The sequence below is a fragment of the Denticeps clupeoides genome, chromosome 7 (genome assembly GCF_900700375.1).
Source record: "Denticeps clupeoides chromosome 7, fDenClu1.1, whole genome shotgun sequence".
In the NCBI taxonomy this organism is placed as follows: Eukaryota; Metazoa; Chordata; class Actinopteri; order Clupeiformes; family Denticipitidae; genus Denticeps; species Denticeps clupeoides.
Genome location: NC_041713.1, coordinates 16565529 through 16579347, shown reverse-complemented (window position 1 = coordinate 16579347; position 13819 = coordinate 16565529). Strand labels below are relative to the sequence as shown.

At 40.2% G+C, this 13819-nt stretch overlaps 1 long non-coding RNA gene across 4 annotated transcripts; it reads left to right on the top strand.

Annotated features, from left to right (window-relative positions):
- Window positions 1–1439: 1439 nt before the first annotated feature.
- On the top strand, window positions 1440–9729 carry LOC114794998 (uncharacterized). 4 transcript variants are annotated; one of them, XR_003750411.1, is made up of 5 exons: window positions 1454–1783; window positions 3187–3959; window positions 4684–4929; window positions 5019–5248; window positions 9218–9729. It is a non-coding gene; the product is annotated as an uncharacterized LOC114794998 (long non-coding RNA). The 4 variants fall into 4 exon arrangements; XR_003750410.1 differs by lacking the exon at window positions 9218–9729 and adding an exon at window positions 5335–6183 and having other exon boundaries at window positions 1460–1783; XR_003750408.1 differs by lacking the exon at window positions 9218–9729 and having other exon boundaries at window positions 1440–1783; window positions 5019–6183.
- Window positions 9730–13819: the final 4090 nt, after the last annotated feature.

The following is a 13819-nucleotide window of genomic DNA, read 5'->3' as shown; positions in this document are numbered from 1 at the left end:
TATATCAAACAAGATCTGAAATTTCAATTAGAGGGTGCAGGCATTTCATATTCACTGTTATTCAGCCAGCATGGGCTTTTCACAGTGTGGCTGAGAATACATTCCAACAGAACCAATCAGGAGAAAGTGAAGGGGAGAAGAAAATTAAATTCATCACTAGTTAGGTTTAAAGGAAGTATGGGCAGTTTTTCTTTTTTGCCAAAGGTCTAGTGAATGACTGACTGTAATCTTATGTGCTACTTCGAGGTAGAGGAAGCCCTGCCCCAACATTCCTATCAAACGCTGCCCAGGGCTTCACAAAGGGGTGATTTGCTCCTTTGTAAAAGCAGCACTCAGGCAGTGTAAGGTTTGGGTAGGGCTGAACCAAGAACCCATCAAAGGGTGAGAGAGAGGACCGGTCCCTGCCTGTCAACCTCCCTCCATCCAGCCTGTGTCACCACCAACACCACCTATATCTCGCAGCCATGTCATGCCATTCATTACAGTGCACTCAAGAAGCACACTCGGGCATTTTATTACCGCCTCTTCCTTATTGGGATGGCCAAGGTCAGCTCTAGGGATGTGTGTGGTCAGAAACTGTAAAACATCTGAAAGTTCCATGAGTTCCTTGTTAATTCCCTCTTTTTAATGAATCCAGTTCGGTGGAAAAAAAAAAAAAACAGAACAGAGCTGTGTTCTATTTTCATTTCTTTTTCTTTTTAATTACAAAAAGCAATTATACTTGACAGTAACTGTGATTTCAATTAGTCTGTTTGTGAAGTACCATTATACTTAATTATCAACGCTGCACTAAATGTCAAATTGCGGCTCACAATTTCCACATGTGGGTGTTTAACTTTACCCTCCATTGGTATAAATGGAAATAATGCACTCGGCAACCTAGCGCATATTTAATTAGTTACAGAATCACCCCTGCAGTAAGTGTAAAGTACCCTCCCTCCACCCAAAATAAATAAAATAAAATAAAATAAAAAAAAAGAAAATGCCATGACGCTGTGACTGGCAAAAAAAAAAAAGTAATTATAAATGACAATAAATATACAAAAAATATAAAGAAAGCAAACGGGTTTTTAGATCTGCTCAGTAAGGCTAGATGAATGAGCAGAGGTTTAAATGGTTGCCATGGTGCTGAACGAATGGCTCTGAAGCACTGAATTGGACTAAGGGCTCTTTCTTATCTGCCTGAACAGAGCTGCGTTCTTGGGTCCTTCGGTCTAAAATTTGACTCTTCACAGTGGGAGTTGGACATGGGTATCATGTGACACAGGGTTAAAGATCAGACAGAAAGTTGTTTGTTTCGACGACTGCTGTTAATGCGAATGCATACTAGGCAGCTGCGGACAGAACGGCTGTTTTTTTCTTTTCTGTATTTAATAATTTTCTTATTTCTGTATTTTTGCAGCTCTGCTGTGGGATTCCATGATTTTTCAACACGTGTGTCTACTTTTGTCAGCGTGTGTCAGGCTGTAGGCATCTGGTGATTGTGTTTTGTAAGAGTGCAGTTGTGTGTCGGTGTGTGAGAGAGCCATGGGGACCGGGTGGTTCAGAGCGCTGTGTCCCCAGTGTGGGGAGACCTGTTGCCCATCCTGCTCCTGTCCCTGCCATCGGACGGACTTCTGCGTCGATCGCTGCTGCGACTTCTGCTGCCAGGTTTGTCTGGATGGCTGCTGCTGCATCTGTCCTCATGACTGCCGCTACACCTTCTGCACCCTGTGCACCCACCTGGTCCAGTATCTGAGCTCCATTCTGGTGTCCGATCAGCATGCCACTACACTGCAACACAGTGAGTCCTCTCCATACCTGTGCTGCTTACATCATTCCAATCCATTTACATTCCAATCCACAGCATTTATAATCAGTAGTTACAGGGACGGTCCCCCTGGAGACACTCATGGTTAAGTGACCTGCTCAGGGACACAATGGTAGTAAGTGGGGTTTGAACCTGTGACTTTGTGGTCTTCTGGTTCATATGCGGATTGTGTTACCCACTAGGCTACTACCACCCTGGGGCATAATTTACTGCTCACTGGAGCAGTGGCCCCTGCTAGAATTAAACAGGACAAACCAGCTTTTAGTTTTAGTAACAATTTTATTGTTAGGCTGTTCGCCAATGCCTTAGGTTAAGAATTACTGAATATTTGACCTTTTGTCATGTGACAAATTGTGTGTGAAAAAAAAATAATTTGATGATTTAACAAATTTTTTTCTGTTGTTTTCTACAATCTCCATTTATGGTTTTTGAAAGATCCAGCTTGACTTCAGCTGAAACCTAATGTGTTATTTTTACACATATACATAATCAGTAAATTTCATGGAAGGGTCACTTTCACGTATGCCTGACCTGGTTCAATTGCCTGGGTTGCAATTATCCATGGCAACGTCCATGCTGGTCTTCTGATCCTCTGTGGAGTCTTGTTCAGAATGTAAACTTCAACTTAATTTTTAAAGTTAAATGAAAAAAAGACATCAGTTACAATATGACATCCATAAGCTGTGAATAACTCTGTGAATAGCCCTAAACAAATCCGTGTGAACTACTCTATCATCAAATCCCAATTATCTTGCCACCAAAAACAATTCTTTAAAAATACTGACAGGAGTCTAATTGAGATTACGAGCTCTCAACAACAACACTTCATTGGACAGAACTCTAATAAACTCCAGCACTTTCACTTTCAATCATTTCTGGACTTAATCCCCCCAGAATCCTTGCACAAATTTACAATTTTTAAAAAAAAATTTTTTTTTTTTTACTCTTGCACAAATGTTTTACTTTACTCATTTGCACACCTTCACCCTACCTGTTACACATATTTTACGTTAAAAACATAAAAGTGTAATATTTGGTTATGTTTGCAATACTTGCAATATTTGCAATACTGGGGTTTTAGCAGTCGCTGAAACATTTAACTGCATATCATACCGTGTATGACTGTGTATGTGACAAATAAAATTTGAATTTGAATTGAATGAAATCATTTAAAAGTTTTACAGTAGCTGAGATCCTGGAAATGAATGCAGCTGAACAAGAAAGTACTTGTAAGGTTGTTGGGCACAATATTAACATATTTCATAAAAAATGACAAACGCAGAAATGCAGGCACTGATCATCTTGTTTCAGTTGATATCTGCTGTATTTTCCAGGCCCTGGAATTCCACATTTGATATATTTACAATGTTTTTCAGATGCCCGGTTAAATGAAGAACATCAGTAGAGACACTCGTCATTTTATCTGGACTAAAACAGATCCTAATCCCAGAGGACTGATGGAGACAATCTTCATGGAATGTCTTGTCCAAGTGGACTTCTTCAGCGCATTTGGATATATTTTAGGGACAAAAAACTGCTTTGCTTTTCAAAAATGGAATAAATGAATAAATATGAGCATAAGTAAAAGAACTTCAATTCACAGAGAACAGCAGAGACAGAGCGGAGCCTTTTCAAGCATGGACTCTATATAAAAATCTAATTCAGAACATAATCGAAAAAAAACATTTTTTTCCCCCTCGCAGTTATGTCTTTTTGCACGGCGTGAGCAGAAAAGAAAAAAGCGTCTCCCCCTCACAACGTAATTTTCCTCACAGTCCTGTGCTATTTACACAGAAATGCCTTTATATGCGCTGTATTGTGAATTAATTTAAAAAGTGCTGCCGTGTGAGCAAGGTGAAGCCATACCGACAGTTTTTCAAGCGCTCACCATTCCGAATGAGTAAACTTCAGCAGCTTATTGGTGCCTTGAGAAGTCTGTGCCATTCAGACCGGAAGAACCTGAACTCACACCCTGATGCAAACGAGCAAAGGCACAAATTAAAAAGTGCAGATGAGGTCTCTTTAGGGAGAAAACACACACACAGAGTAAAGACTGGACGACTGCAAGCCAAATAATCGGAGGCGGAAGTCACAAAAGACAAGAACAGTGAGAAGAGAACGGTGAAAAGAACAGAGGCTCGTCGGACAGGTAATACAAAACATTTTTTTTATCCAGCTTCTCCTCTCTAAATTCCTCACACCACAAACCTTCATTGATGTCAGACCTGGCTCAACGGCCAGGATCACTGTTGTTCCCCAGTAATGAGAAATTTGGGGTAGGTTCCACTTCCGTGGGTTTGCACATTACCTCACACTTCACTTTAAGAGATTTTTTACATATTTGTGCTTGTAAAAAACTACAAAAATACTGTGAAGCTATATTGAAACTAAAAAAAGAAAATCATGATGCCAGATCCTGAAAAACCTCTCCTCTGGAAGCAGCACCACTGGTCACTTCTTTAATAATAATGACTTGATGCTGTAAGAATGGTCAGTTGGGTCTTTGAAACCAGTTTCAATGTTGCTGTGCAGCATTTAATAGATAAATCAGTTTACTTTGAGACGTAGGTCTTGTGTGTGAATGAATGAATGATTTCACGTCATCCCCATATTATGTCCATAATTCAGCGTCATTTGTCATAACTTGCAGGTATTCACAAGATTCTTTTGCTAATTCTTGGTATAAGTGCTGTTCATCATTATGAGTGTTTATAATAGCATCAGCTGAGTTACTGAAACTGAATGCAGCCTAACAAGAAAGGCCTGGTTGGCTAGATAGCCCCGCCCAGTGTTTTTGTTTGCTTGCATTTCTTTCAAAAACAGAAAGAGATAGAGAACTTGACACAGACTCAAATAATGTCCTTCATGCACAGTGTGACGCACTGCTCTGAGCGTAGCCATGGATCCGGACTACATGCATAAGCAGGCGTACACTGAGGAGGTGAAGCGGACCCAGCCTGAGAGCGCCAACAAGCAGGAAAGCAAGCAGTCCTCGGGCGACGGCTGCAGACAGTGCTGCCTGAAGACCAGGAACTGCGTGATGAGTCCAGAGTGCGGCCGCGCCCTCAGCATTGCCAACGTCATCGCCATGTGTGGCATGTGCATCCGCATGTGGACATGTAAGTGTGTTACTCTCACCGAACCGCTCAACTCTCATCCTTAAACCATCATGTCAATAACATGGCGGACCATCTGCCTCCCTTTTCAGAAGAAAACCTGCTTTCTCGCTGACGCCATCTAAAGTCCCCGGTGAACCCAGTGACCCGAAAACCACCCAGTTATATACAGACGCACACACACACACACACACACACACACATATATATATTCTGCATTCCAGCTCCAAAAAACCAAGAGCTGCATTCCACTTGGGGACAACATGCCGCCTGGAATGAGGAAGTGACACTCCTGAGTTTGTGTGTGAGAGAGGAGGACACGGTACGAGCCAGTGAAACAGAGTTATTTTTTTTGTAAAATATTTAAGCGTTTTCCTCTAATTTGCTCACTACATTTCGTTGCATCAGAATTAAGGAGCGAATGCTAATTGCCCGAGTGCGGACCGGAGGAGCACCGTCATTATAACGTCTCCCTGCAAACTGCTGTCTAACACCGTTTGCTTCAAGCTTCTGGGTTCTTGGCTGAATGCATTATTGAAGAACAGAGGATGGTGACTGCAGAGGGGTTCAGTCCGTCTCACTTGGGAACCTCGGGAACAAAATAACACAGCGTTTTCCACGCACCGTATACCACACTAACATAGAATTATCACATAAATGCCTCACTGGCTCTAAGGACGAATGGTTTTGGCCTGGGACTACAGGCATGCTTCCTAGCACCATCATAAGATCCAAGATGCAATGTTTGTTGTCCCTCTTCTCCCAGCTATGGCAGCCACTTCAGCATGTTCTCAGTCATGTGTACTTGTTTCCAAAATCCCAGAAGACTTCAGCAAACAAGCTAAAATGTAGCCTGCAGTAATGAATCCCTAAAACACACACACACATATATAATAATAATTATATGTGTGTGAGTATTAATTTTAAATCATACAGAAATCCCCCATGATCTTTATTGAACATTTTTAAACAGGAACGATATAAGAGAATAATGAATTCTGATTGGTTAAGTTGTTAAACAGAAGGGACTGGAAACTTCTCTCAGAACCAAGTTGTGCCTTTGAAAAACGTGCAGTAATTGGTCTAATGCCTTTGTAGTCCCTGCCCCCCGACCCTGTGTCCTCTGTGCTTTGTACACTATCATCTGGATGCTCTGCCCTGGTCACAGCAAGTGACCTTCTACATTGTTTTGCATCTTTTATCTTTTTGCTATTTATCCGTTGTTCCTAAAATGAAATTAAAACACTTGTCTCTGGATTCATATGCAGGCTGATACAGTTCTCGGGTCTGATCCATTTAATAGGCAATGATTCCTGGGAATCTTCCAGAAACAAAAAGCAGTTTCCATTGAACTGTGCAAAGCCATTATTTTACAAAGCTGCAACTTTTTTTAAGTATTAATATTAATATCATTATTTTGTTTTTCTATAATTATACATAGACATAATTATCTATCAAATTTCCCAGGGATATTATTTCCCTTCATTGTTGGCTCAACAGCTTCCAATAATTATATTTTCTATATGACAATAAATGACCAATGCATTCACAATGAAAATATTTCAAATGCTACCGCAAACTGGCCAATTCATTAAAATATAATAAATAATGCAATGCATATAATTAAAAGCAAAACTTTTCTCCTGTGGCTGGCACTGACCACTAGGGGGTCCTTTTAATGAAGAACCTTGATTTTCTTCTCTTTTTAGTGTAACAAAGGCTATTTCCAACGCTCCACAAGAAACCTATTACTAAAGAGTTCAATAATCTACAAATTATATCAGTAGGAGAACACATTCCACCGGATTAAAAGGAGGGAAATGCAAAATTGAATTAGGCCACGCTTTTTAAGAAATCATCTCCACGTTGTGTTTATTGTTCCTTCGCCGAGCTCCTGGGTGAAGTTTCAGAAGGCAGCGGAGTGAAGAGATTACAAGAACGGGTCTGTGGGTGTGACCAAAATGCAGAGCAAAAATTAAATTATGATAGTAATCATGCATTGATGTCATAACAAAAAAGAATGCCATTTAATTAAACTTTTGACTCCTCGCATTGATTACAGGCGTGTGATAATAATGGGGTCGGTGTGGGCACTCAGTGAATCAGAGAAGGTGCAGCACAAATTGCTCTGAGAGGCTCTTTTTAAATTGTGCTGCTCCCTGTAACAGGACTGTAAACCTGTGACTCATCACTGAGGTTTCTATTTTTAAGCACATGGGCTCATTTAGTGAACTCTACCAGCATTTGTTCAGTTCAAAAAATATTTTGTATCGGCACAGGGTTTCATCACAGATCTGCTACAATTGTATAACCAGCCATGATAACCAGCAAATTTGTGATGCAAAATATCAAAAGAATACAGATTATCAGTCTCAAATGAATTCATGGCCTGGCACCAGACAAACTTTATATAGTTAGAAATATGTCCATGGTGAGGGACCTCATCCATAAAGTGTTATATATATGAATAAAGTGTGTGTATGTGGGTGTGTGTGTGTGTTGACATCTAGTGCAGTCTAGTTGGAGACAGGAATTTAGGGCACTCTTTTCAAGCTAAGGAACAATTGTGCCCTAAGCATAGAGCGTAGAGTGTGGCTTCTTCACTAGAGTAAGGTAAGGTAAGGACTTACATACAGTTGAAACCAGACGTTTATGTGCACTGCATGAAAAGACATTTATCCTGTTTTTCTGACTGTCTGACATTAACGACTTGGGCTAAATGCGTTTGGTATCCTTCCACCAGCTTCTCACAGCAGTTTGCTGGAATTGAGGCCATTCCTCCAGACGGAACTGGTGTAACTGAATCCGGTTCGTTGGCCACCTTCTCTGCTGTGTACACATGGCTCTGCTATGGCCATTCCAAAGCACTGACAGTACCATTTTGTTCATGTTGTTTCTGTTTTCTGTTTATTTCCTATTTCATGAACAGACTATAAACTGTTTCAAATGGGAGGGACCTGATGAATGGTATCTCTCGGGCACGGTACTTCCTTATTCTGGATGATGAGGTCCCAAAATGTGTCCTTCCCCTCCCAAATAAGGAATATCACCATGCAGAAAAAATGGCAACAAATGCATAACTGTAATCAGGGGTTCTCTCTGGACAAAGCAGGAACATCAAAGGACAATCTGACCAAGAAAGGTTGTCACAGACCAAGCCAAGAAAGAAGCCCAATGTCCAGGGTTCTTTCATCCCCCAAGCTGCTGTAGGTTATTCTCCCCAAGTGTCTGGGTTCTTCTCTTCTTCTTTTCCCCATCTTCTGCACAGAAGTGTTGTTTTCATCAACAAAATTTAAGACAAAATGTCTGTGTCAACTAACCTAGATGAGTAGCTGAGAACAAACCTAAATGAGACGAGACGTAAATGGTCATGTGGCCATAACTATTATGAAATATACCATGTTATATTGTTGATTAATAAAATGAGATTGTCTTGGTTTACAAGATAAAAACCACACTACAATTTACTATCGTTTAATTCTCTGGTTTACTTGTTTTTAGTTTTTGTCTGTTCTACTAGGTGCTTGTACTATGTTGACTACGTTAAATATAATTGCATTTTTGTTGACTAAAATTAGACTAAAACTAAAATATTAATGGATAATGAACTAAACGAACTAAATTATGAGCAAAATGCTCAGACCTTTAGTGGACTAGAAGACTTTTTAGAAGACTAAAATGACAGCTTGATGCAAAATTAAGACAGGTCACCAAAACAACTATACTGCATAGGCTCCCTGTCTGGAGTTTGACTGATAACTCTTTCCCTTTGCATCTTTTTCTCCTTTTCTCTTAAAATACATTGCTAACAACTAATGCAGTCATATTAAAAAGGTCAATGCAATTTCTGATGTCCACCCTTCACATCCGAGTTGGATTTTGTTGTTGGGGTGACGGACAGGCTTTTTACACTAGACCCAGGCTTATCATGTAGTGCTGTACTTTGCTCCATTTCGGTGAAAGTCCCCTTAGTGCTATTGCTCTGCATTGCACATCATCCCTAGACCCCCATTTCATGTATGTAGTCCATGCAATTACTTCATTATTGAAATGTAGTTGCTGATCTGTGGGATTGATCTTTGTGCTGAGAAAAGAAAACTGCTTTAATACACGGCAGCGAATTAACTATGCGGTCATTCAGTTTGCAGATTTTTACCAGTGAACATGCCGTTGACATCACAGGACAAAAGACATAATGTGACATTATGACATGGTCTGCTGATTGTCTCTAGAGGACTCGCCGTAAATCTTGTCAGGTGCTATCAAAGCTTCAGTCTTATTTGTGCCACAGGGGCAAACACAGATGACACCATTCTGACATCAGAAGACTTTTTGAACACCATCAGAACCTCCGCCTACGCCACAATTACCCCTCTCAAGAATGTCAAGAATGGCTCTTTGACAGCTGAAAGTGTGTAAAAAACTTGAGAACGTTTTTCTCATACTATATACAAAATATATCCTGGTTTTCTAGTTTATGTCCACAATGTCCTTTGTCATATTTCATTTGCATACTGTGAATCTCCGAAGCTTCACAATCTCGTTCTTGTATATGGGGAGATGACAATAAAGTTGACTTTTACTTTGATTTTGAAAGACTGTGGCACTGAGTCTTACGTCTCCAAAAAAACACAGATTTGTATACCAGAAGATTTTCTTACATAGCTGCATGACATGGCTGGGTGAATGTTTCATGGTGGAGCAGCAGGGGTGCCGGATTGCGGAAAATGCTGCATTTTGATTAATCAGAGCCCTGCGAACAAGAATAAATCCATTTTGGTTTCTAATTTTAATTCTAATCTTGTATTATGGAAAAAAATAACTATTTCTGTGATGGCTAAAGGTGATTTGAGGATTCAACACACAAATTGCAGAATAAGGGAAGTCAGTAAATGTGACTTTCATTTAAAAATAAAAAAAAATCATGAGGAAAACAGCAGAACAACAACACACTGATCAGCCAGAATATTATGACATGAATAATATGTTAGAAATGTGTCGAGTCATGTGCACTGCTAACAATGGCCACGTGAGCATCAGAACTAGTGGAAGAATGGAAGAAATTAAATCTATCCAGACATTCACATTGTGTTTCTGAGATGTATTTATTATATTTATTCAAGACTCTTAAGGGTAAAAAAACACTAATGTTCACAAAATGTAATAAATCCGAACTAATGAAACGAAGCCTTGTTAATCATGTTTTATTCTTTATTATTGTATGCATTTGCAGTATTTTTTTTATTCACTTGATCATTAACAAATAAAACAAAAATCTAAGAATCAAAAGGTGCTGTTAATATTAAGGAGGAAATTGAGATAATGGAGGTCCTGGAACTGGTATTCAGTCATTTGGATTCAATCCCCTCCACAACAATCATTTCTCACGTCATAAATGGTTCAATTACATCTGGTCATGTGCCAACTGCCTTCAATAAAGAAACCCACCACTGATCCTGCAGACATCAACAATTACAACCAGTGTCTCTTTTCTTATTTCTTTATAAAGTCCTTGAGCACTGTGTCTATAATCAGCTATCACTTCATCTGTCTCAAAACAAACTCCTATTCTCCTGAACTTCTCTGCAGCATTTGATACAGTTAACCACAAGACTCTCCTGTCAATACTGAAAAGACTTGGATTTCAGGGCTCAGCATGGCAATGGTATTGCTTCATACCTTCATGAGCAGTCTGACCAAGTTACTTGGAAAGGATCCACATCTGCTTCACACAGACTCTCTCTCCATTGTTGTCCCTCAGGGCTCAGTACTCGGTCAGTGGTGGCCTAGCGGGTAATGAAACAGACCTGTAATCAGAAGGTTGTGGGTTGAAGACCCAAACCCAAGGTGCCACTGAGCAGAACCCCCTGAGCAGAACACTGCTCCCTGGGTGCCTGTCATCAGAACAGCACAGTTGCTGACTATTTTCAAACAGCATCTTTAGACCTTCCTCTTTAGGTCAAATGGCATAAGTGTTAATGTAAATTTATTGCACCACGGTTGGTCAGACGTTTGGGTAATCTTTGTAAAGGTCTTATTGCAGGGCTGGAGTGGCTGGTCTTGTTTGTCCCACTGTAGGACCTTTAGCTGATATTTCACTTTCCACCTGAGGGTAGGTACAGGTAGTAATGTCATGTAACCCACAGTGTATTGCAAATTATATCCAGTTTGTTTCACATGCAGAAGGTTTGGGGTGTGTGTGCATGGGCCCTGCTGTGAGTAATTGTGTGTAGAAAAGTAGCATGGTAACATGATTAGCTGGTTAGTCACAAGATGAAAAGATACAGAAATGCTTTTAATATTTTTTAATGAATCGTTTATGATCATAATCCAAAATATACAATGTACAGTACAGGCCAAACGTTTGGACACACTTTCTCATTCAATGTGTTTTCTTTATTTTCATGACCATTTACATTGGTAGATTCTTACCGAAGGAACCAAAACTATGAATGAACACATGTGGAGTTATGTACTTAACAAAAAGTGGAGACCTGGCCTCCACAGTCACCGGACCTGAACCCAATCGAGATGGTTTGGGGTGAGCTGGACCGCAGAATGAAGGCAAAGGGCCAACAAGTGCTAAACACCTCTGGGAATTCCTTCAAGACTGTTGGAAAAGCATTTCAGGTGACGACCTCTTGAAGCTCATCGAGAGAATGCCAAGAGTGTGTAAAGTAGTAATCAGAGCAAAGAAACTAGAATATAAAACATGTTTTCAGTTATTTCACCTTTTTTGTTAAGTACATAACTCCACATGTGTTCATTCATAGTTTTGATGCCTTCAGTAAGAATCTGTAAATGGTCAAGAAAATAAAGAAAACACATTGAATGTGAAGGTGTGTCCAAACATTTGGCCTGTACTGTATATATGCACAATATGCAGTATTTGTTATTTTTGCATTTCTGAAGAAGCAAAAACCATTACTCCAGTCCCTAGACATGATCTTAAACATGATTATATCACATCTGTAAAATACATTCTGCGGGTACAAACTAACCATAGAATATAACCATATGTTTCCAAACTTTTATTTTTTGCATTTGCAGAATTTAATTAAACTACTGTCTCCATTGCCCAAAATTTGCTCCCCCTGAGCAGACACTTTTAATTAAAAGAAGATGGGGTCACTCATCAAATTCTGCATTAACTAGGCAACCCTCACATCTCAGAATGAAACCAATCATTTTCAGGGAGGATCAACCCTAAAAAGTGCACCTCATTTTAAATGATTCAACAAGGAATTAGCTTTCAGCAACCCTCTGGAAGGTTTGACCGGGTCGTGGAGTGCATCAGAGGAAGAGATTCATTTCCTTCTGGCGAGTGACTGATGAGAGTCCATCCCTGACAGCTGCCTGGTGCTACTTTGTCACAGTAATTTGCTGTCATCATGGCCACAGCTACAAAGAACACCTGAGAGGGCTGATTCACTGGCAGATCATTCTGCCAGACGGGGGCCTCACTTTTAATCTGGCCCATGGACTTATGGACTCACATCAAAATGGATCCTTCACAAAGTGGTGTGAAAGCCTTTTCTCCTATGTCCCTCCGCAGCCCTCATTTCTTTCTAGCGTGACCTTTTCTTACTTTGCATTTTTCTTTGAAAAATCATATGCCTACAAGATCCAGGAATGTACAGTAGAAGGTGCAGCATTGTGCCGTCATAACCAACAATTTGTGCACAAATTTGCACACATTTGTCGTGATTTTTTGTGTAGACATTCTAGTTTGAGTCCATTTGGAATTAGACTACGGGTTGTAGACAGAAGCACATTTACAGAAGTTTACACATAGACTGTCAGGATTGACTGCAGCTGGGCTAATCACCGGTGGCCAATCCTGACAATGCTTAAAACTCGGAGATTTCCGCCCCTTGGGAATCTCCGGCATTTTCGTGAACGAAGGCATGAATTTGACCTCCATGAGTGAATGTATTTATGTTTTGAGTTCTGGCAATCGGCACATGCCTGCGGGTAAGTTTTAGTTCTCCCCTGTGCTTAGATCCTTTTTGGCCACCGCACCATTGTTTCTTAATAAAACCCCTTCCCAACATGTCACACCTCTGTGCTTCCTTCCCCCGTAAGTCTGTAGACGTGACATAGACAAAAGTTTATATTTGGCTCTGTTAGAGAATTAGTACTATCTATCTATCTATCTATCTATCTGTCTGTCTGTCTGTCTGTCTGTCTGTCTGTCTATCATTCTCTGTAACTATCTTTATTTTTCTCTCTTTCCTATTCTTCCTTGTTTATATCTATGAGCATTAGCCACGTCGAAATGAGTGATCTTCATGCTGCAGTGGACCCTACGGCAGCGTGTGCTGTCACATTTCAGCCCTGTGTAGACTGTCAAATGACTGTCCTCCCTGACAGTGTTTGAAATTCTGGAGATGTAGCGCCTGCCCTCCTGGAGTTGTGTGGCGGTGGGTATGGAGTACTGCTGGAATTGGGTTTTATTTTTGTACTTTTTTCAAGACACCTCTATCTGATCCGGCTCTCCTGCCCCCTTACTCAATTTCCATCTCAGTGTCCGAAAATTGGAGCAAAATAAAGATGTGAGCTAGAGATGAGAGTGAGAGGGAATTTTAAAAGAACACTTGCACAACATCTAAAAAACCATAATCCACAGACATTGCGTACATCATGCAGAGAAATAGACAACATTGAAATACCAGTCAGTAATGACTCCTCCCTCACTGGTCATGCTACATCACTAGTGTAGCATCCTTTGTGAAAAGAAAAGAAATCTCTGCCATTTATTGTTGAGTTCCCTCAAAAACAACAACCTGCTGCCATTCACACCCACTCACCCAAATTTCCCTTTTTCTGTGTGTACTTATTTCCCACAAATTTTTTCCAACAAAAAAAATTACTTTTCACAGTAGTAGGTAAA